At 32.3% G+C, this 21,967-nt stretch overlaps 1 long non-coding RNA gene across 1 annotated transcript; it reads left to right on the top strand.

Moving 5' to 3' along the window:
- The first annotated feature begins 1,791 nt into the window (after window positions 1–1,791).
- Window positions 1,792–2,165, top strand: LOC122296170. The gene is made up of 3 exons (XR_006238414.1): window positions 1,792–1,851; window positions 1,922–2,032; window positions 2,107–2,165. It is a non-coding gene; the product is annotated as an uncharacterized LOC122296170 (long non-coding RNA).
- Window positions 2,166–21,967: the final 19,802 nt, after the last annotated feature.

Here is a 21,967-nt window from a genome sequence, read left to right as displayed (position 1 = left end):
GTGTTGTGGAGAGAGAGAGCTTGAAAGCATTGAGAGAGAAGAGATTCTTGAGAGAGAAAGGAGAAGGACAAAAGGTAAGTGGTTTTTTTTTTGTATTTTTCATTCCGATTTTCATTTACAAATATCTTAATATTTTTTGCATTTATTTGTTGGGATAGAACAACAGTTTAATGTGTTTTATGTATATATAGGTATTGTGGATTGACTGAAATTTGAATTGCTAGTACAAGAGGTAAGTTTTATTAGTTTTCTAAGTTGTTTAATAATCATATTTAGGGATATTCATATAGTTTTCAATGTGTTGTATTGAAATATGGCATCATGAATGTGAAAATTGTGTTTTATGGTTCAGTTTTGTGCTCTGTTTCGTGACTGGTTTCTGGGTTGGTTTAATTCGAACGCTCTGAATACCGTTCGAATGTATTTTTATTTGTTCGAACAGAATATAACTCGACCAACGTTCCATTCGAACTTATAGAGTGTTTGTTCGAATAGTATCAATTAAATACTCATTATTTGCAGTGATAATTAAATAGCAGTTAATACTCCAAATATAATAATAAGATAGTTAATTAAAAAATTATAATTAAATATTTGAACATAAGTAAGTACTCAAGTATTAATTATGATGATTAATACATAATGTATAATTAATTATATCTATGATATAGTTTAATTAAATAGCTTAATACTCCAAATATAAGAATAAGATATTTAATTAAAAAATTATAATTAAATATGTGAAGATATTTAAGTACTCAAGTAATAAGATGATTAATACATAATGTATAATTAATTATATCTAAGTACACTAATTAAATAGCTTAATACTCCAAATATAATAATAAGATATTTAATTAAAAAATTATAATTAAATATTTGAACATAAGTAAGTACTCAAGTATTAAATATTTCAAAATATTTAATGGCCCATCATGTATACTTGTAATGTAATCTTCCCATGTATTTGTGATGTATGCTTGTTATGTTTACTACTGAGTGTTTGGATTTTGTAGTTATTTTACATGCAGTTAAACCTTAGACCCGTTCGAGAGTTGTGGCCAAATATTCTCTTAAAGAATATTTGGGTATAACTCTTGAATTGTCCAAACTGGACAGTTTGAGATTCTATCATCTATATGGCATATATACTTAGTTATAACTCCTGTGTTAGTCAATTTAAATTTTGGTTTAGCATTTTCCTACATTCTTCGAGTATGTAATTCATAAGTTTCTCGGCAGACAAAGAACGATATAGGAAAACTCAAAATTGTGGGGTTGTTGTCGAAGGAAGCCATGGGAATGAAAATATTGATTTTTATGGAATTGTGGAAGATATCATAGCATTAAAGTATGTGGGGGGATATATGGTCTGGTTATTTAAATGTAATTGGTGAGATGTCTCAAATCCTAGGTTGGGAGTGCGTAAGAATGAATATTTTGTAAGTGTCAATACATCTCGCAAATGGTATGAGGACGACCCATTTATTCTCGCATGCCAAGCAAATCAAGTTTTTTATTTAGATGATCCGGAGTTCGGAAATCCATGGAGAATAGTCGAGAAATTTGCGCCAAGAAATGTATATGATTATATTCCAGAAAATGATCAACCACATGAAGAAGTTAATAGTCCAGACCATGAAGAAGCATATCAAGAAAATGAATCAGGCATCAATCTATTTGTTGATCTAAGCCATTATGATATGGTCCCATTGCGCAGAGAAGATGTTAAATCCGAAGTAATTGAAGGTGACATGTCGGAAGAACATGAATCAACTAAAGTTTCTACTGAGGATGAGAGCGATTGGTCCAGCAATACTGATACCGAATGATTTTCAAACAGATATTTGTGTAGGTAAAATTCTTATAAAAATATTTCATGTATTTTGTTCGAATAATAATTTATTATAATTTCAAACAGATATGCCTCCTAAACGCAAAAGAACACGTGAGCCATCCCCACCACTTAGCGAATCCCCGTGTGCTTCACTTGCCAACAATGGTGGGCCACCGTCACTAGAACCAGAACAAGGTATTTTTTCACTGTATATCTTTCAAATAAAATTAATTTAATTAAAATATATGCTTTAATTTTTGTATATATAGCTGTTGTAAACCAGCGCCGAGTTAGAGGCATTACGAGGGGTGTCTGCATAGAAAAAGTAAGGAAAGTGGGTAAAATTAAAGTTGATATATCTGATGATCACACCGGTGGCTCTAGGGATTCGGGAGCTTGGCTTGCTTCTTATGTCGATACACTTACTCGCACGTATGCACCGATGGCTACATCCTCCTGGGCTAAAGTTTCCCAAGATGTGAAAGACCACATCAAAAATCGTTGTCTGGTAATAAGTTACTTTGTATAACATTTTTATTTAAATACGAATGTTTGAAATTATACTAATTGTTTATAATTCTTTGAAGGACGAGTTTGAACTAAATTTTGGTCGGCGGGAGGATCGACTAACGATTGAAGAACTCATGTCGAATGCATTCCGGAGGTACAAAGGTTGATGCCATGCACACTATCAGAAGTTCAGTACTACGATAGAGGCGCGTCAAAATCCATTCCAAGCAATGCCACCAAACGAATGGGAGAAAGTTTGTGATCTGTTTGAAGATCCTGCTTATCAGGTAATTTCGCTACTATCTTTTTTTTTAATAATATATAATAGATCTATTAAATAAAAATTATAATACTTTTTTTTAGAAACGGAGTACAGTGAACAAAGCAAATAGATCAAATTTAACGATACACCATCACGTGGGTTCTCGATCTTTTCATCGCTTGTCAAAAAAAATGGTTAGTTCTTATTGTCTCAATTAAATCTTAATATATACACTTTTTTCGTATAAATTATGATATTAATTTTCATTTTACAGCAAGAAGAAAATCCTACTGATTATGATCTGATCCAATTGTATGCTAAAGCACATAAAAATCGTGATGGTGTTTGGAGCAATCCTGAGGCAGAGGCAAATTATGTAAGTTGAAGTTTATTTAATTTCATTGTCTAAATATATTTTTGTTACATATACTAATTTTAATGTTTTTCTTTTTCCAGGACAAGATGATATCTCTTAAAGATACTGTTGCGGATCCATCTGATGAATCATCTGTCAACGATGCTCAAATCTTTTCTCAAGTTCTTGGATCACGTTCTGGATATTTGAGGGGCTTAGGACGTTGCGTGAAGCCATCCTCAACATCTTCATCATCTTCTAAAGCCAGATCGAATGACGACAAGACTAAAAAATTAGAGGAAGCTGTACTTGAGATAGAACGATTGAGATCGAAGGAAAAAGAGTTGCTGACCCGATTAGATCAAGCAGCAGATTTAGAAGCAAGATTAGAAGGGAGGCTACAATTAAATAACCAAAAAATGTTTGAACAATTTCAATTAATGATGTCCCAAAACCCTATACCACCACTACCACCACAATCATAATTCATTTGGTTTTTTTTAATTTCCTTTAATATTTATGATGTTTGTAAACATTTGAACAATTGATGTATATAGATTACAATTTGATGTATATAGATTACAATTTGTATTAGTATCAATTTCATTTTGTTTAATCAATGCCGTTCGAATGGTAAATTACCATTTATGCATACATTCGAACAAAAACATATCCATTTGAACCAAAAAATTCTCATTCGAACAAAAATATACCCATTCGAACTTACCGGGAAATACAATCCATGCGTTCGTTCGAACAACTAAATACTCATTCGAATAAATTCATTTCTAAAAGTCTGTTCGAACAGAAAATTTCTGTAAATAGATTATTTGTTCGAACAGTTAATATTTTTCTTCGAACTAAAGTCGCTTACAAACTTTTTTGTTCGAACGGACTTGGTCAGATATGGTCATTGGTTTGAATTAACATTTCATGTTGTTCGAACAAAAATATTTTCGTTCGAACTTGATTCTGAGACGACATTTTTTTTGTCTCAGAAAAAATTTCCCGTTCGAATGGTTTCGACCGGTTCTGCCCAATTTCGTTCCTAAAAATATTTTTCGGAGACGAAAATCAAAATAGAGACAGCCTTTTTGAGACAAAATAGAGACGAAATTTTTTCGTCTCCCAAAATTTTTAGGGACGAAATTTCCATTTTTTGAGACAAAATTTTTTGTCTCAAAAAATCATATCTCTTGTAGTGAAGGTTTTTAGACGGCAAAAGTGTCCCCTAATCCAATTAAACAAAATTTTCCAAAACAGTTAGCTAGTTAGGTAGACACGGCCTGCATGCTAATGCACATGATGAATTCAATTAACAAAGTAGTTAATATATAGGGAAGATTTTGTTTTGTATCTTTTAAATACTTGTGAGTTAATTTACATGATGAATTTGTACTCTAATTAATTATAAAAAGTGATGCATGCATGCATTGTATTCAATTTATAAAAAACTTACAATGTAAACATTTCGTTAAGATCTAACTGTCAATATTGTACGACTCACCTTTTGTTATCAATCTTGATGGTTGAAATTGAATGAGCGCTATTTGTCAAGTTTTTATAATATTTAAAGGGTAATTAAATGGTTTTAGTTTTAATACCTTACATGTAAATATAAACATTTGAGATTTCACCTGAAACAAATCATGCATATATATGGGCATGATGAAAATGACCTGTTTGTTACATACATGCGTGAGTTAGTGACTAGCAGGAAAACAAAAACAGATTGATCATATGTACTTCTATATTTATTTCTTCTAATTTAAATGGAAACGGATTAATATGTTTGAAATTCTTTAGAAACGTGGAGGGAATTAATTAATGCCGATGTAGCATAGAATGGTTTGGATAGTGAATTGAGATGATCAGTTGACTTGAAATGAAAGTTGAAAGTTAAATAGAATATTGTTAGAATATTATTTTTTAATATTATTATTTTTTTGAGTTTTGAAAAAGTTAAATTATTTATTATATTTTGTGTGAAAATTTATAAAAATTGTAATAATTGGATGAAATTAGTTAAGATGAGTTTTGGGAGATTTCTTAATCCAAACCCGAAGTTGTTGCACAAAGATATTCATAATTTCATAATAGGAAGGAAGTCATGATAATTTATTCTCATGAGTTTACCATTTTTGCATGCTTCTATGTTACTATTAGATTTAGAGCTTGTTTGGCAAGTGAAATGAGATGAAAAATTTGTGAATAGTAACAAAATAATTTCAATTAACTTATAGGAAATGAGATAGAAAAATTTGAATAAAAATTAAATAGACAAGAGTCCTACAAACTTTTTATATAAAAAAAAATTGAATCTTATTAATAAAGAATATGTTTTTTTACACTTTTTTTAGTTGGGGTCCAATTTTTAACAAAGATTTGTACGTAGCTTGTTTCTTTGAGATTTGTACAATAATTAGTTATTTTTAATAAACACCATTCCTTAATAAATATTGTTAGTCCCACTTGAAGGACGTACGGCTATATATATATATATATATATGTATATCTGATCTTCCTACTTAACATGGGCGATGCATGAAGAGAGATTTTTAGTCACTGATAAAAGATTTTATCATTTTAATTTCTAGTCGGATCATTGGCTCATGACTGATTACATCTACATTTTTGAACTCTTAAATTTTCGATAAATATTTTAGAAATCTTAAAAACCATACTGGCTCTAGTGGGAGACTAGACAGATGAAAAAAGAGAAGAAAAGAAAAGAGTACGAGTGGTCATTCCATGATTGAGCTGTTAATTTACTTAAATTACTGTTGTAAGAACTTAATTTTACTTTGTCAGTCATAAATTATATTCTAATGTAAATATTGTGACGCCCTGACTTTTACGTACGGAAATGTAGGAATCGTGAAGTCGGGATGATAACAACACGGGTTCTCAATAATAAGTGCCAAGTATGCACATGCAGAAATTGTACAACAAAAATGTAGCGGATAAATTAAATAAATCAATTAAGTACCAGAAATTTTAAATACAAGTTTATCAAAATAAAAGTAATATAAAAAAGAGTTATACAGTTATCCCAAAAACTATAATACAAAGGGCAAAATACATAAACGAGCGGGAAAATAAATCTCAATACACAGAGCAACCCCAGGTTACTCCTCTGGTGGAGCCAAAGTCTCCGGCTCAACGTCCTTATCTGCATTGAATATCGTGAGACTATAAATCTCAATAAGTAATCACCCAAACAAACTAAGAGATTAAAACACATTAATACATCCAACAATCATGCGTGCACATGACGAAACATATATGTAACCCAAAATCTTCATTTTTTCCAAAAATGATTATTTCCCAACGTACGTCAAAAATCTCTTTTAACCCAAAACAAGCCATGAATAATATATGTCATTTTTCCAGAAATGGCCTAAACATAAACCAACAATTTTCCTAGAAAATGGTGCTAGTATCTATTAAATCACAAACCGTCATTTTCTCAGAAAATAATCCAACATAATCATTTATTGAAGACTATAGGTGAAAATTGCAGGTGGGACTCTACCACCATACCTACGTTGTAATACCTCGTATTTACTTTTTATTTTTAATGAAAGATTATATTATAATTAATGGCTCTCTTGTTTTAAATTTAATGTGTTAATCGTTGGATTTATTTTATATTTTTAGAATGTGAAATTTATTTTATATGCTTACTTGCTATTAATTATTGTTTTGCATTTAAATTACTCTCCAACTTAAATTATTTCATTGTTAGGCTTTAAATATTTTATTTTATTAATATAGAGTTGTAGTGGTTTTTAATTGCCTTATTATTTATTTTTATTGTGTCTTTTATTTCTTATATCCTTATATCGCGGTTTGGGCTTATTGCTGTTGGATTTCCTTCATTTTTGGGCCCAAGCCCACTCGGATTCCAGCCCAACCCGTTGCCCATGAACACTGCCCTCTCTTCCCCTCTAAACGGCGTCGTTTTGGGCGGCGTAGAGCTTCATTTTTTTTCTTTGCCTTCCGCCGACTACCCTTTTTCTCCATGCTTTTCGTTCTCCTCTCTGCTTCATCTCCATTCTCCTTCAATCTGTCGAATTTTGCTTCTTTTCTTCTTCTCCACTGTGATGGGGAAGGAGGGGCTGCAGTGGCTGGTGATAGTTGGCCGCGCCGTAAACCCTAAGAGAGAGAGAGAGAGAGAGAGAGAGAGAGAGAGAGAGAGATCTAGTTTCGATTATAGGGTGAGATCTAAGAGGGGGAGAGGCTGAGTGGTAGCGGAGCCCCCGGGGGGGGGGGTGGTCAGACAACGTCCAGTGAACACCTGAGGGCGACGAACCACGACGGTATGCGGCGGGACCCTAGGTGAAAATTTTCTAAATTGCACTGGAAGGAAACAGAGAGAGGGAATGTGAGATCTGGGGAGGTAGAGAACGAGATTGAGATGGAGAGGAGGGCTTGGGATGGGTTCCAAACGGGTAGAGGCTCGACCTATTTATAGGTCGTGGAACTCCTCCACAACAGCACAACCCACGGCTTTGTTGGTGGAGTTGGACGGTGGGCAGGACGGAAAAGATGGGCAAGCTTCACAATGCATGGTGCGCGACGGCTGGTTTGCGTTAGCTGAAAAGCTCACGGGGAGGCAGAGAGAGAAAGGCACGGATTGGGGGAGAAGGGGGCGGTGGCCAGACAGGGACAGTGGACTGTGCATTTCAGACGTGTGGTGCCTGCGTGGGGGCAGCATGGGCTGCGAAAAGGTCATGGTTGGGGTGGTACGGTGCTCGGGGAGAGAAGGGAGGGGAAAGAAAAAGAGGAGAGAGAAAAAGAGGAGAGACAAAAGTAGGGTTTTCTCACCCTCCAAACCAAAACGGCGCCGTTCAAAAGATGAGAGGCTGGGCTCCTCACCTTGAGCTGGGCTTTCACACGGGCTGAGACCACTGCCTTCACACAAACTCACACTAGATTTGAAAGAAAACCCACTTCCAAATCAATCTTGGGCTTCACAATATTTTAGAAAAACACTAAAAAAACATTTCAGAATTGGGCTCCACAGAGATTTACCTCCATTAATTTTATTTTGCAAAGCTAGGTTTGAGAGTACGGTCTAATTTGCCTCAGATTTACCTTTTTCATGTAGAAAATGATCGAGAACATTACTAATTATTATTTTGGCATTTATTTAGTGAAAATTCAGTAAATATGTTAATTATGTTATATTATATATGGTGAATAAATAAGTTGATCTTCTTTGTTCATTTTTTAACATAATACATTTACTCATTTTTTTTCCAGCCATAATCAAGCATTAACTGGAAATTAACAATCAAACTAAACCCCTAGTTTTTTTTTTTTTTTTTTCGTTCCTAAAGCTTACTCATGTTAGACTTTTGTGAATAGTGGTAAATAATTTGTGAATAGTGGTGAGATAGTTTGAGTTGAGTATTTTTTAAGTTTTGAGAAATGAGAGGAAAAGTTGAATAAAAAATATTATAAAATTAAAATATTGTTAGAATATGGTTTTTTAATATTATTTTTATTTGGAGATTTGAAAATGTTGATTTTTTTTTTCAAAGTTTGAAACAGTTGTAATGATTAGTTTAAAAGTATTTGTATTTGAGTAATGTTTGGGAAAGAAATGGGATGTGATGAAATGAAATGAGATGAGAATTTTGGAAATAAAACTTTTTTCCAAACAAGCCCTTAATTATGACTCTAAGCGTGCCACAAGAGGTGCCATTGGGTACTTACATATTAATTCGAGTAATACTAAAATGTGCAAGTGCCACACAGTACTCCTTTTGAAAAAGTGAGTAATTATAGGACTCATATAAAAAATTAATATTTTCAGTTGTGAACTTCACTTTTTTTCAAAATGAATGCATTAACGTTATGCGTTGCATTAATGTCACGACATCTCCAAATATCATTGCCTTTAACGTAATAATTTTGAATACTAATATTCATTTTTTCGGTTGAATAATTTATTTTTAAAAGACACCCTTCCTTAATCAAATTGTTAGTCCAACAATGACAGATGAGCTATATCTCTTCATCCTACTTAGAATGGAATAGGAAGAGAGATTCTATTTGAAAGTTGAGATGAGATGAGATGTCCCATTTGATTACACAGATAATATGAGATAAAATGTTAAAGTTAAATAAAATATTATTATATTATATTTTTTTAATATTATTTTTATTTTAAAATTTGAAAAAGTTGAATTATTTATTATATTTTATATAAAAATTAGATAAAATTATAATAATAAGATGAGATAAGAAACCAAAAAAGGAACAATTGATAGAGATTTTATCATTTTTTCCAATTGGATCAGTCATTACATGTATCTCTCGGCCTACTTGAACTCTTTAAAATCCATAAAAGTAGTGCTAGTGTGAGACTTCATAGAAAAGAAAAGAAAGACTTCTTTTTAGGTCCTTCCATGATTGAGATAACTATTAAATTATTGTTGTGTGTGGGAATCTTTAATTTGCTTTGTCAGGCATAAATTAACATGATGGCTTAATTCTTTTTTTTTTTTTTTTGACTACTTTAACTTTGGATAAGATATCTTTTGTCTGATCAATTGCTTGAATGTTTTTTGTTTTGCTACATTTGCAGACCTGTGGGAATGAAGGCGAGGCAGCTGAGGATCTAAGTGGCTGGCTAATAGTCTAATATTTTAAATAGGTGCTCAAGAGAGGGATCGTGTGATCAGGATCATATAATATATAAAGTGGATGCTCGATCTCATGCATGAAGTTTCCCAACTTAGTACCAATTAATTGTTTAAATTAATTGGTTCCATCTTTTTTGGTATTTGCTCATGCATGGATAACAACTTTGTACTAATCCATAATGATGGGATTGGAGAATCTTTTGCTTATCCCAAGTTAAAATCATTGCTTTCGTCATTCCTACTTTTCTTTTAAGAAAGAGATCACGTTTCGTGGCATTAGCTTTCTCTTTTTCAGCTTATTTTGTTAGCTTTTGCAGACGTGTGGGGTCAAAATAATTTACCTTTTCTGTGTTTCCATTTTCTGCTTTTTCTTTTTTCCTCTTTCCAGATGGTTTCGCTCAAATTTCTTCTTCTTTCTATCTTTCTGATCATCTTTCCAAATCCTTCCAACTTTTCTAAATTACCGCTTTTTTGCTCTCCCGTTGCCTCCAACACGAATGGTTTAGCAGCTGGTGCTTCTAGTGATTTTACACTTCAATTTGTACTCTAAGTTATTAAAGTGATACATTGTATCAAACTCATTATAAGAAAAATGACTTTTTGTATCGTTTAAATTAGATACAGAAAACATAAAATGGTTGTAAAAAAAATTTTGATAACCATTTTGTATTTTTTACATCCAATTTAAACGACGTAAAAAGTCATTTTTCTTGTAGTGACTATAAAAAACTTGCAATGTAAATATTTTGTGAGGATCATCTGGTTGTCAATATTGTACATGATGGATGTACAATGACTCACTTTTTTTTTTCCCATCAATCTTAACAGTTGAAACTGAATGAGCACAATTTGTTGGATTTTCTTCATAAATGACATGTAAATTAATTAATATTCAGATGAATAGGGTTTTCCTCCACCAAAAGTAGATTAGAAGTAAACCAAATTTTCTTTTAAAGAAAAAAAAAAAAGAAGTAATTTTTTATTTCATTACCTTGACTAATTATTTAAATTGGTTCCACGTCCTTTGGCTTTTGTAGCATGCAGATCCCTTATTTTCTAGTCAATGACAATATTGGGATTGGGGATTCATCTTTTGGGTCTAGAACCCAAAATATTATGTATACATGGATTATATTAAGCATTTTGGGTTCTATTAATTGATTAGGTTGATGTGACTTAGGAAAATGTAGGCTTCCCTCTTGTACTCCCTACTCAAACATTGATGTATCTCCATGCATGGGTTGATGTATTTTAATATTTAAATGTTATTTTTCAAAGTGTTATATATATACATAGGTGCAACCAGAGAATTTGGATCCAAGTACTTGGCATTAGTTATGTTATATATATGTGTGTGTGTGATTGCAGATTTAATAATAGCCTATATATATAGCATCTTGATATTGTGAGAAAAGACCATTTTAGAAGAGTTAGAAATGGTAAAAGCAGTTAACATTTTCCTGTAGTATTTCCCACAAAGAAATAGGTGACAAAAATTGTATTCCGACTAAGCCATACACTGAGAAACTATATTCTAAGTAAGCTACCGAAAGGAAGGGTGGCAAAATATTAATTTCAATAAAATGCTCAAAGTGGGCAAAAAGTTTTTCTATCAAACAAATATCATGAACAATACACTTTACTGACAAAATCAAATAGTCCGAAAAATTATATTTATAACTTTTACTCATGATTGGCAATGATGTGGAAAGTATGTATTGCCACGAAACAATGTCATGCAAAATATTTACTTCCCATGTGTTCATTAGGTCTGAAATAGTTTATTTTCGTCCATTATTGATGAGTGGTTTTGGTTAGGAAAGATGTATTCCTATGAAATGCGTTCATAAAACATATAAATTTCACCAGCACATTTCGTGTTAAAACTAATATTTCCCACCAACATAAACTGATTTGAGTAATCATTTGCCGTAAAATTCATTGGTTTTCTCCACGATATAGTTGGTGGGAAAAAGGTCATCATTTGCCATGTGTTCATGAATTGGTGGAGAAAAATACTTTGTGTACGTCACCAACTTTTAAGTTACTAGTCTCCTACGGATATATTTAGTAAGAAAAAAACGTTTCCCACTACAAGTATAGTTTTTCCGAATACATAGCCTCACGGTAAAAATCAACAAATGTTGTAGTGACAATAGCTGACATACATATAATATATATATACATATATATTTTTATGTAAATGGGAGAACGAATTTAAAATATCTAGATTTGATACTTTAAATTATTATTATATTATGCTTGTTTTAGATATGAAAATTAATATAATTTATCATTTATGACGAAAATTAAAGTGAATTGATGAAAACACTAAATAATTGGCCACGTACAAATTAAACTTTGTTTTTTTATTCATAATTATCGATCGTTCCATTATTTTTGTATAATGCTGATCATAACTCTATTTTTCTTCCTTTAATTAATTTCTTACAGAAACTAATAATGACGAATGACGAATGATGTCAGACATGGATGATCAGACATCATGTAGGACCAATCACGTGGGGCACGAAAAGTTAATTGGAAAGCAAGATGATCATTAACTTTTCCTACGTAATGGGCGCATAATAAATTGTGAAAGATATTGACATTTCTAACTTTTTTCGCTTGCAAGGTATAGACATTAAGTACATGATTATCCTCAATCATGTACATCATGTGGAGCTACTAATCGCTTTTAATTCTGGAATTAGAAGGATTTCAAAAACCAAAGAAAAATAAAAGTTAATTGGGAAATTAATTAGGGTTTATAAATTGGGTTATTAATTAAGATTTATACTTTATAAATTGGTCGCATCCAACGTGCATGGTTTAGCAGCTGCGTGCTAGTGGGAGACTTCTAAAAGAAAAGAAAGACTTCTTTTAGGAGTCATTCCATGATTGAGATAACTTTTCAATTATTGTTCTACACAGAAATCTTTAATTTGCTTTGTCGGTCACAAATTAACATGATGGCTTAATTCATTTTTTTGACTGCTTTTATCTTTGGATAAGATATCTTTTGTCTGATCAATTGCTTGAATTTTTGTTTTTTGTTTTGCTACGTTTGCAGACCTGTGGGAATGAAGGGGGAATGAAGGGCAACTCAGCTGAGGATCTAATTAGTGGCTGGCTAATACTCTATTTAAATAGGCGCTCAAGAGAGAGATCATGTGATCAGGATCATATATATAATTTAATTTTCCCAACTTAGCACAAATTAATTAATTGTTTAAATTAATTGGTTCCATCGTTTTTGGTATTTGCTGCTTTGTAGTAGTCCACTGGGATTGGAGAATCTTTTGCTTATCCAAACTTAAAAGCATTGTTTTAATATCGTCATTCCTACTTTTCTTTTGAAAAAGAGATCATATTTTGTGGACATTAGCTTTGATCTCTTTTTTAGCTTATTTTGTGGGGTCAAAATAATTTACGTTTACTGTGTTTCCATTTTCTGTTTTTTCTTTTTTCCTCTTTCCAAATGGTTTCGCTCAAATTTCTTCTTTATATCTTTCTTATCTTTCCAAATCCTTCCAAATAACTTTCCCAAACCTCTTTTTTGTTCTAGTGATTTTACATTTGTTTGGATATATTCTTATATATTATACTGATGTCGAAATGACATACATACTGTTGGGAATTTGGACCTCCAAATTCACCCCCCTAGGATCTACCCTTTGCAGGAATAACAAGAAAAATAGAGAAATAATAACAACACAAGAAATTTACGTGGAAACTCCAAAACAGGAGAAAAACCACCAGACCCAGAGAAAAAAATTCACTATGTGAAAAATTGTTACAATCACACAATTTTTCTCCTCACCACACCCACAAAGCTACCCCACTAGTAAAACTTTAACTTTACACCTCTTCCCTTTTTACAAAAGGCTAATAGAGGAATTTAACTAAAGTCAAAAGTTACTAGATAAGCTTTCAACTGGTACACTTAAACTAAGAGGCTAAGCCTCTTATTTATAACCTAACAATTGTGCTTCTTTCTTATTTCCCATCGGTGTGGGATTACAAAAAAGTCACAAAAGTCAACAATTTTCACCTTGTGACTTTGACTGGTCCCACAGCCAAGCTCCACTGCAATGAAGATCTTCATAGCTTCCGCTATCATGCTTCACCATAAAAGCATATCCACTCAGAATAAACCAATTCCAAGCATTTCACTTCGGCCCATGTCGAAAACAACCTTGCTGAAAATTATGGTGTAACTTCCACGTTTGGTTTTCCTGAAAGTTCATCAGCCATCGACATAAATTTCCACCACACACCCTGCATTAATGCCAAACCAAAGCCCGTGTGCAAACTTGTGGACCTGCTAATATTAACACATCCTCTATCATGACAACTTTGGGAATTAGCAGCATGCCATAAGGATGTACATGTCTCATTTTTCATGGAGAGAGACACAACATTAGTATCAATACTAGTATCTCCATTTACTGACTTGGAGCCACTTGCCGAACCAGCTCCTTGTACTAGCCGTTTCACCAGTCGTTAGAATCACTGCTGACTTCAGGGGTTGATCTGCCCTTCCACACCTTGTGTAAACCAATCTCTCCACCTCAAATCTGACAAGATTTGAAGCCCTACTTCCTGATATTGTTTTGATGAATTTACTGTAGAAATGAATAGTACCTCACTAAGTCAGTTCCTAGGAAAGATTGGAGGGTCACAATGGACACACTTAAAATTTCCAATCTCCTAGACAGAACCTCCTTAGACTGTACATATCCACACTACCACACCAAAACTCCACCCCACAAAAAGAACCTAGTGGCTCTGATACCAATTGTTGGGAATTTGGACCTCCAAATTCACCCCCCTAGGATCTACCCTTTGCAGGAATAACAAGAAAAATAGAGAAATAATAACAACACAAGAAATTTACGTAGAAACTCCAAAACAGGAGAAAAACCACCAGACCCAGAGAAAAAAATTTACTATGTGAAAAATTGTTACAATCACACAATTTTTCTCCTCACCACACTTACAAAGCTACCCTACTAGTAAAACTTTAACTTTACATCTCTTCCCTTTTTACAAAAGGCTAATAGAGGAATTTAACTAAAGTCAAAAGTTACTAGATAAGCTTTCAACTGGTGTACTTAAACTAAGAGGCTAAGTCTCTTATTTATAACCTAACAATTATGCTTCTTTCTTATTTCCCACCGGTGTGGGATTACAAAAAAGTCACAAAAGTCAACACATACATACATATATATATATATATATATATATATATGGGAGAACGTCTTTAAAATATCTGGATTTGATACTTTAAATTATTATATATATTATGCTTGTTTTAGATATGAAAATTAATATAATTTATCATTTATGACGAAAATTAAAATGAATTCATCAAAACACTAAAAAATGGGCCATGTACAAATTAAAATCTGTATTAGTATATTTTTTTTTATTTTTTAAAAAGATTTAAATATATTAAAAAAATGTGAAAGGAAAAATGAAAAAAAAAATTAAAAGTGACTAGTGGCCAAATAAAAGAGTGCTACTCAAGTGAAAAGTGTAGCCAGTTCCTTTTGTTTTACTTATGTTTGAAAGTAAAATATCTGAAAATAACTTCTTACACAAACAAGTCAGTCTACCAAAGGGTTCTAAAAATTATGGGTTTTTTTTCCTTAGCTTGGCTTTGCAAATAAATTCTTTCTTATGTTGGACAAGATCAACTTATTCACCATAATCTTTCTCGTCAATTCAGTTGCAAAATTAAAAATTATTAACGATCCGCCCAAATTGACTCCCTGCTTTACCAAACGTCATTCCGTAGCCTTTTTCGAGTAATTCCTTGAACTCATTCAGCTGATACAGGTAATTAGATTACGTACTGGAAAATAATATACATATATATATATATATATATGAATCTTGTCGGTGAGTCTTATTTTTTAATTACAAGTTTATTAGCAAGTGATACTTGTGAAAACCAATTATATGTCTAAACTCTGATTTTTTTTCTTCTAGGAAAGAGAAAATAATTAGATTTCTTATTCTTTGACTGTGAGATTTGTAACGGTGGTTTTAATCATTATTGTACGTTTAATTATGACTTTTGGAGGCCACGAGATCGAGCAATACAAAAAGGACGATTTAGAAAAGCCGGAAGGATTTGGAAATAGAAAGATTGAAAGAAACAGAGATTTGAAGGAAGATGCTAGCTGCTAGCAGATGATTGGTGGTGAGAGCAAGGAGACATATGGTGGGAGTGAGGAGCAGAAATAATGGGAGAAAGCATGGTCGATGTGATGGGTAGTATATAGCAATATCACAAAACTTTAAAGAAAAAGTCTACTTGCAAACATCTGTTTTTCGCACATATTTTCTTTTACAGGTAAACATCTGTTTTTTACGGTCACTAAAAAGGGGGAAATAAAGAAGCAGACAAAAGGATAAGTTTAGGCAGAGAAAAATGGAATATATCTAAATTCTAATTATTTAAAGTTCTCGAGAAACCTATGGCAAATGAAGGACAAGTAGAAGAGTAAATGTGGCTAATATTTTAAACTTGCAAAATAAACTAAAAAAGATAAAGCAAATGGTCCAAAAAGAGATGACATGATATCTTATTTAAAAGAAAAGTAAGAATGACCAAAACAATATTTTGAACTTTGGATAATCAAAAGATTCCCCAATTCCATCGTTCTGGATTACATGCACTTAGCTATATATCCATTTAGCAAATATGAAAAAGATGGAACAGATTTAAGCAATTAATTTGTACTAAATTAAGAAACTTCATGAGATCTGCATCCGTTTCTTGCACTTATTCAATTAGAAGAGCAATGTTCGAGGATGTGTAAGTCTTGCAGAATCAAGTTGAAAAAAAAAAAAAAATTTGGTGTCTTTCGTTAAAAGATAATTTTTTCATGTAGATTTCAAATTTATTCATTTTTTTTAAATGAATGTACGAGATTTATACATCCTAAAACTGTAAATATTATTCCTCATTTGGTTACACAGTTCAAATGAGATGAGATGATATGTTTTGTTAAAAGTTAAATAAAATATTATTATAATATAATTTTTTAATATTGATTTTGTTTTGAAAATTGAAAAAGTTGAATTGTTTATTATATTTTGTATGAGAATTTGAGACAATTATAATAATTACATAAGATGAGATGAGATAGTTTGATTTTTTATAACCAAACCAGTCCTAAGTCATGCATACTCATCCCTAAAAATTACTATTGCAAAGGGTGGAATTAATTTCTAAATAGGACAACACAACAATATGTCCAAATTGAATAGTTTCCAACAAGGAAAAATCCTCACCAATTTATTATTATTTTTATTTAAAGATATTATGAAATCATTATTTATATCAAAAGTTTAAGCTATTAAAAAAATAGATTAATTAGTTATATTAATGTATTATTAACTAGTATAACATGGCAATTTGGATAGTTTACAAGGTTAGAGCACTCGCATCCGGCTCCCCATCCCTTCCGCATCCTCATATTTTAGGGATATTTTTAGGGTTTGATCTAAAAACCCTCCTCCATCCGGTTCCCCAAAATGGGGATCAACTATCCGGCTGCTACAGAAGGTCCCCATATATGGGGACTCACTGTACATCCCCAAATGTGATTCGGTTCCCTCTCTCCTTCGACATCCCGCGTCTTCTACCTTGCGACGGTTGGCTGTCCTTCATCTCTCCGACTTCCCTGAATCTCGCATCACGCCGGTATGCCCATTCCAGATTTTTGATTCTTTGATTGATATTTGATTCTACAATCCCCAGCCCTACCCGAAATGAGCCATCGTTTCTTTTGATTTCATTTTCATAAATTTCGCTAAAATTATAGAATGAAATGTTTGTTTTTGAGGATGTTTTTGGATAAATTAGGACAAGGGTTCAAAGGGTTTTGGGTTGGAAAAAAACCCTAGATATGCAGGGGACCTCCGGTTTCGAATTTGGGGATTTTTTGAGAACTGATTTTGTTGAGTTTATTTGGGGCATTTTGATACCGGTGGTGGTTGGTACCGGGATCCGGACTACCTATTCTGCTCTCCGACCCAGATCTTTGATTTCTAGAGTTTTGCTTACTTTTCCCTGAATTTCAGTCAGTTTCATCGACCAGAGAAGAAAAATTTCAAGGTTTGGATCGTTTAGCTTTCTGGGTTCTGATTAAATGCTTGTTTTCGTATAAATTGCTGATCTGTCTGCCGAAGTTCATTACCAAAATATAAAGCTAACTGATAAAGTCGAGTGTTTTCTCACATTTAGATTAAATTTGGTTTACATTCTTTTGTTTCCGTTTGTTTTACTGCTACCTGTTAATATATTTGTGTCGCTTCTATATCGGATTCGAGTGTTTGGGGAAGATCTCGTAGGTGAATCTGGCTTGAATACCATGTATCCCGGGTGAAAAGTCAGAGATTTGTATGATTCATGTTTCCCCTGGGATTTTGTCCCATGGATCGATCATTTTGAAATTATGAGAGACAGCTATTTGGATATTCTTCTCAATCTCTGTTTTTTATGGGTTTTTATTTTAACTACAAAACTTTTTGTGATCAAGGATCGGCGCGTCATGTTTTTCTGGTTAACAATAAGCGGCGATTCTCGTTGGTTATGCTATGGTTGACTGAAATTTTGTGATGAGTAATTAAAAACTTGATCTTGTCCTTTCTTTTGAATCTACCTTGAGAACAAGTTTGTAAGGAGAAAGAATTCGAACCTGCAAACGTATAATTTTTTGTCCTCATTAGTAATCATAAGATGCTGGTAGTTTTATCCTTCCGTGAGTATCTAGAGGATTTTTTGGAATTGTTATCTTCTTCAAAACGAAATAAACTTGACTTTCTTAAGTATTATCTGAATGTTGGTTGAACTGTCCATGTGGTCTTTGTTGAAAGATTCCTTTGTTGATTGCTTGTGTGATCTTTCGACCTTGGTGTATATAATCTTTTTATCAAGAAAATTGTACTTTATAAGCTACTTTTAAAAGAAATCCTACTTTTAATTTCATTGCATCACTAATATTATTTTTTTGATAAGTAATAAGATATTGCATCACTAATATTTATATGCAAGATCGGCTTTAGACTTCATGCTTAGTTATTGTTTCTGGACTTCTGGTGTCTGAACGTGGCATTTCCTAGCTCACCATGTTAGGTTTGTTCATTAGTGCTCAGTTATTACTTCCCCTGCCCCCCAGAGGGAAATCATGATGAGACGCAGTAATGCCCGAGATTTGGATTGATTGTAATGTAATTTTTTTATTGTACTTTTGATGATAGTTTCCTGTTATACTTTTGTGCAAGTAAATTGGATGCCATAATTTTAGAAACAATTATAAGTTATGCCAAATTTAATCCACTATTACATGAAAGAAATACGAGGCCACTGTTACCGAGAAAAAAATACGTGAAATTTTATATTCAATACGTGACTTGGTTCAAAACCATTAAAAAAACGGATAAAGAATACTAAATAATAAAACATGGCCATCACGTTAGAAAATGCACTAATTAAATAAAAAAAATTATTATTTTTATAATACGAATTTCGGTTTAAAAAATGTTGTATTTGATAGTCAAAACCGTAAAAAAATTTTATAGAAATTGATATTTGAAAAAAAAGATAATAAGACGAAAGAGTTAGTAGTTAAAATTGTAAATGGAAGAGAGAGAAAAAAGTAATAAAAAAAGAATAGAGAAATATTATTTAATAGAATAGAGATAGGGATGGGGAATGGGATGTGGGAGGTTTTTAGAAGATGAATAAAATTTAGGGATAAATTTGAGGAAAGGTGATTTTGAGTTAAATTATAAGGATGAGGATGAGGATCCGGATGAGGATGCTCTTACACAACTTGAGAATTTGAGGTTGTTCAGAAAGTGTGTTTTTATATAAAAAGAAAAGAAAAGATGATATTGAAAGGTTTGGAATGGTCGGCCCCTAAGGGCCAGAAAGGGGGAAAAAGAAAAGTCCTGTGACATGTGTATATGTGATATTCTCTTGAGTGATTGTAATGTAACGTGTTCTATGTGAGATATGCAATATCATTGAAAGCTTTTGTGAGAATTTAGTGAAATGAATTGTTAGCCTATTTCCATTCACTTCTTACTTCAGAATGAAAAGCTTTTAGCTAACAGATCAGTATCGATTATCTGAGGAGATAGAGTTTTAAACACTGTAAAAGAAAAAAATCTAAAACCATCTATAGGATTAATTAGCTTAATTAGTAGGAAAATATAATAAAAATTTTTGGTGATAAACAGCAAGGTACGTGAGTTGGCATCTAACAGCTAATTATGGTCATTAAAAACAAATTTATTCGGCAGTTTCAAGCGCAATGTGACTCAATCGACTATTTACATGTGGAAAATAACCTACTAGAATGGACGTACATAAAAAAGGAGACAATATCCATCATCAATACATATCACATGAAACTATTTACATTGGAATACCTTCTAATCATGCGAAAAGCATCCAGCTAGCTCGCAGAAGACTTCTTTTGTATAGTCCTTCCCTTGCTTTAATAATTTCTTGCTCAAACAGGGAAAAAAAAAAGAATGCTTCAATTATTGCTCGTGGAATCATTCTTACCAACTTTTGTCTTCGGATAAGAAATGTTTTTGTAGGTAATTAATTAGCCTTTTCCTGCTTTTTGCAACGAAGTGTTGCTTTAATGTCTTATCTATTCCGAACAGTTTATACTTTAGACTTCTTTAATGAGATTTTTATCTTGGTTTTGCATAGAAGTAGAATCTAATTAGGTAAGTAATTGCCTTTTTAAGGGTTCATTATTCTTTAATATTCCAATAGAGCATGAATATTATATACTTATAATATATACGAGTCAATTGACCGATCGAGAAGATTAGATATTGCTTAATTAATTTAGAGTGGGCCCCCTAGTACTTGGAAATTAGGCACAATAAAAGTTACGTTTTATACATTAAGTCATGATCTTCCTCTCTGCAATTTCCTCTGTTCATGATATGGGGGAATCTTTTGCTTTTCCAACGTTATAAACATGATTTGATGGATCATTTTCTTTCTCGTTTCTTGTTGTTAGCTCACTAGTTATGTTTATCTTTTAATAATTCATGTTACTAGTAATTTAGAAAGTGATGTGTTTAATCTATTTAAGTGGCTTCCCACCATAAATAATCAATACTCTATAAAAATTATTAACGATCCACCCGGCCAAATCGAGTCCCCGCTTTACCATAATTCTAGTAATGTTACCAATTAATGATCCTAAACCAAACGTCATTCCGTAGCTTTTTTTCATACTACAGTCCATTTACTTGCTGCGTACTGAATGGAAAATAATATACATGATATAATATCTATATATATAATATCTGAAGGATCCAAAGACTTTACTTTTACGTACTTTCGAATATATATATATATATATATATTTAGACTCATGAAATTCATTTGTTATAATTCGTTTGAATAATTATTTGTTTTTAATAGACACCCTTAATTAACATTAATTGGTGGTCCAACAATCTTAAAAAACATAGTACGTACTGCTAGTGGGAGACTTCTTAGAAAAGAAAGACTCTTCTTTTACGAGTCATTCCCATCATTGAACTCTTAAATTATTGTTATGGGGATCTTTTGCTTTCCGGCCAGTCCAAAACATAATGCATTCATTTTTTTGCTACTTTTATCTTTGGATAAGATCATATCTTTAATTTGTCTCACCAATTTCTTGAATTTGCGTTTTATTCCAACTGTATGTGTTTTATCTTTTTCCTTGTTTTCGTTTATTTTTCCCCTCTTTAGCCAGAGGAGAAATATATATATATTTTTTTGTATATTTTAAATATTACTAGAAGTTTTACAATTTGTACTCTAAATTATTAATACTGATACATTCATGTGTTTGAAACTATAAAAAAACGTCGTATAATGTAAATATCTTGCTTAGATCTGACCGCCAATACTATATATTGTATAACTCAATTGAGATTTTATCCAATTTATCCAGTTATCTACATTAATTTCTTGAATCCTAATAATTTCAGTCACCAAAACCATACCACAAAACTCAGTCAAATTTAAAACAGCCACAATATTTTAATTTGAAGCCATCTTAATTATACTTCAAACACGTACATTTTTGTTGAGGGAAAAATGAGTGTATTGGCATATTCTTGTGAAAACCTGTGTAAAAGAGTGTTGTAATAAGTGTCGTTGCGGAAAGCTTGAAGTGTGCTCATTATTGGTCAAAAGAAGCAACTTCGCTCGACCCTCGCTCGACAGAGCGCTCGAGCGAACTTGGGCAGATTGCGCCGCTCGACCCTCGCTCGACATGCAGCTCGAGCGAACTCAGGCAGAT

Source organism: Carya illinoinensis, chromosome 15 (genome assembly GCF_018687715.1).
Source record: "Carya illinoinensis cultivar Pawnee chromosome 15, C.illinoinensisPawnee_v1, whole genome shotgun sequence".
In the NCBI taxonomy this organism is placed as follows: domain Eukaryota; kingdom Viridiplantae; phylum Streptophyta; class Magnoliopsida; order Fagales; family Juglandaceae; genus Carya; species Carya illinoinensis.
This window is presented reverse-complemented; position numbering and strand designations above follow the sequence as displayed.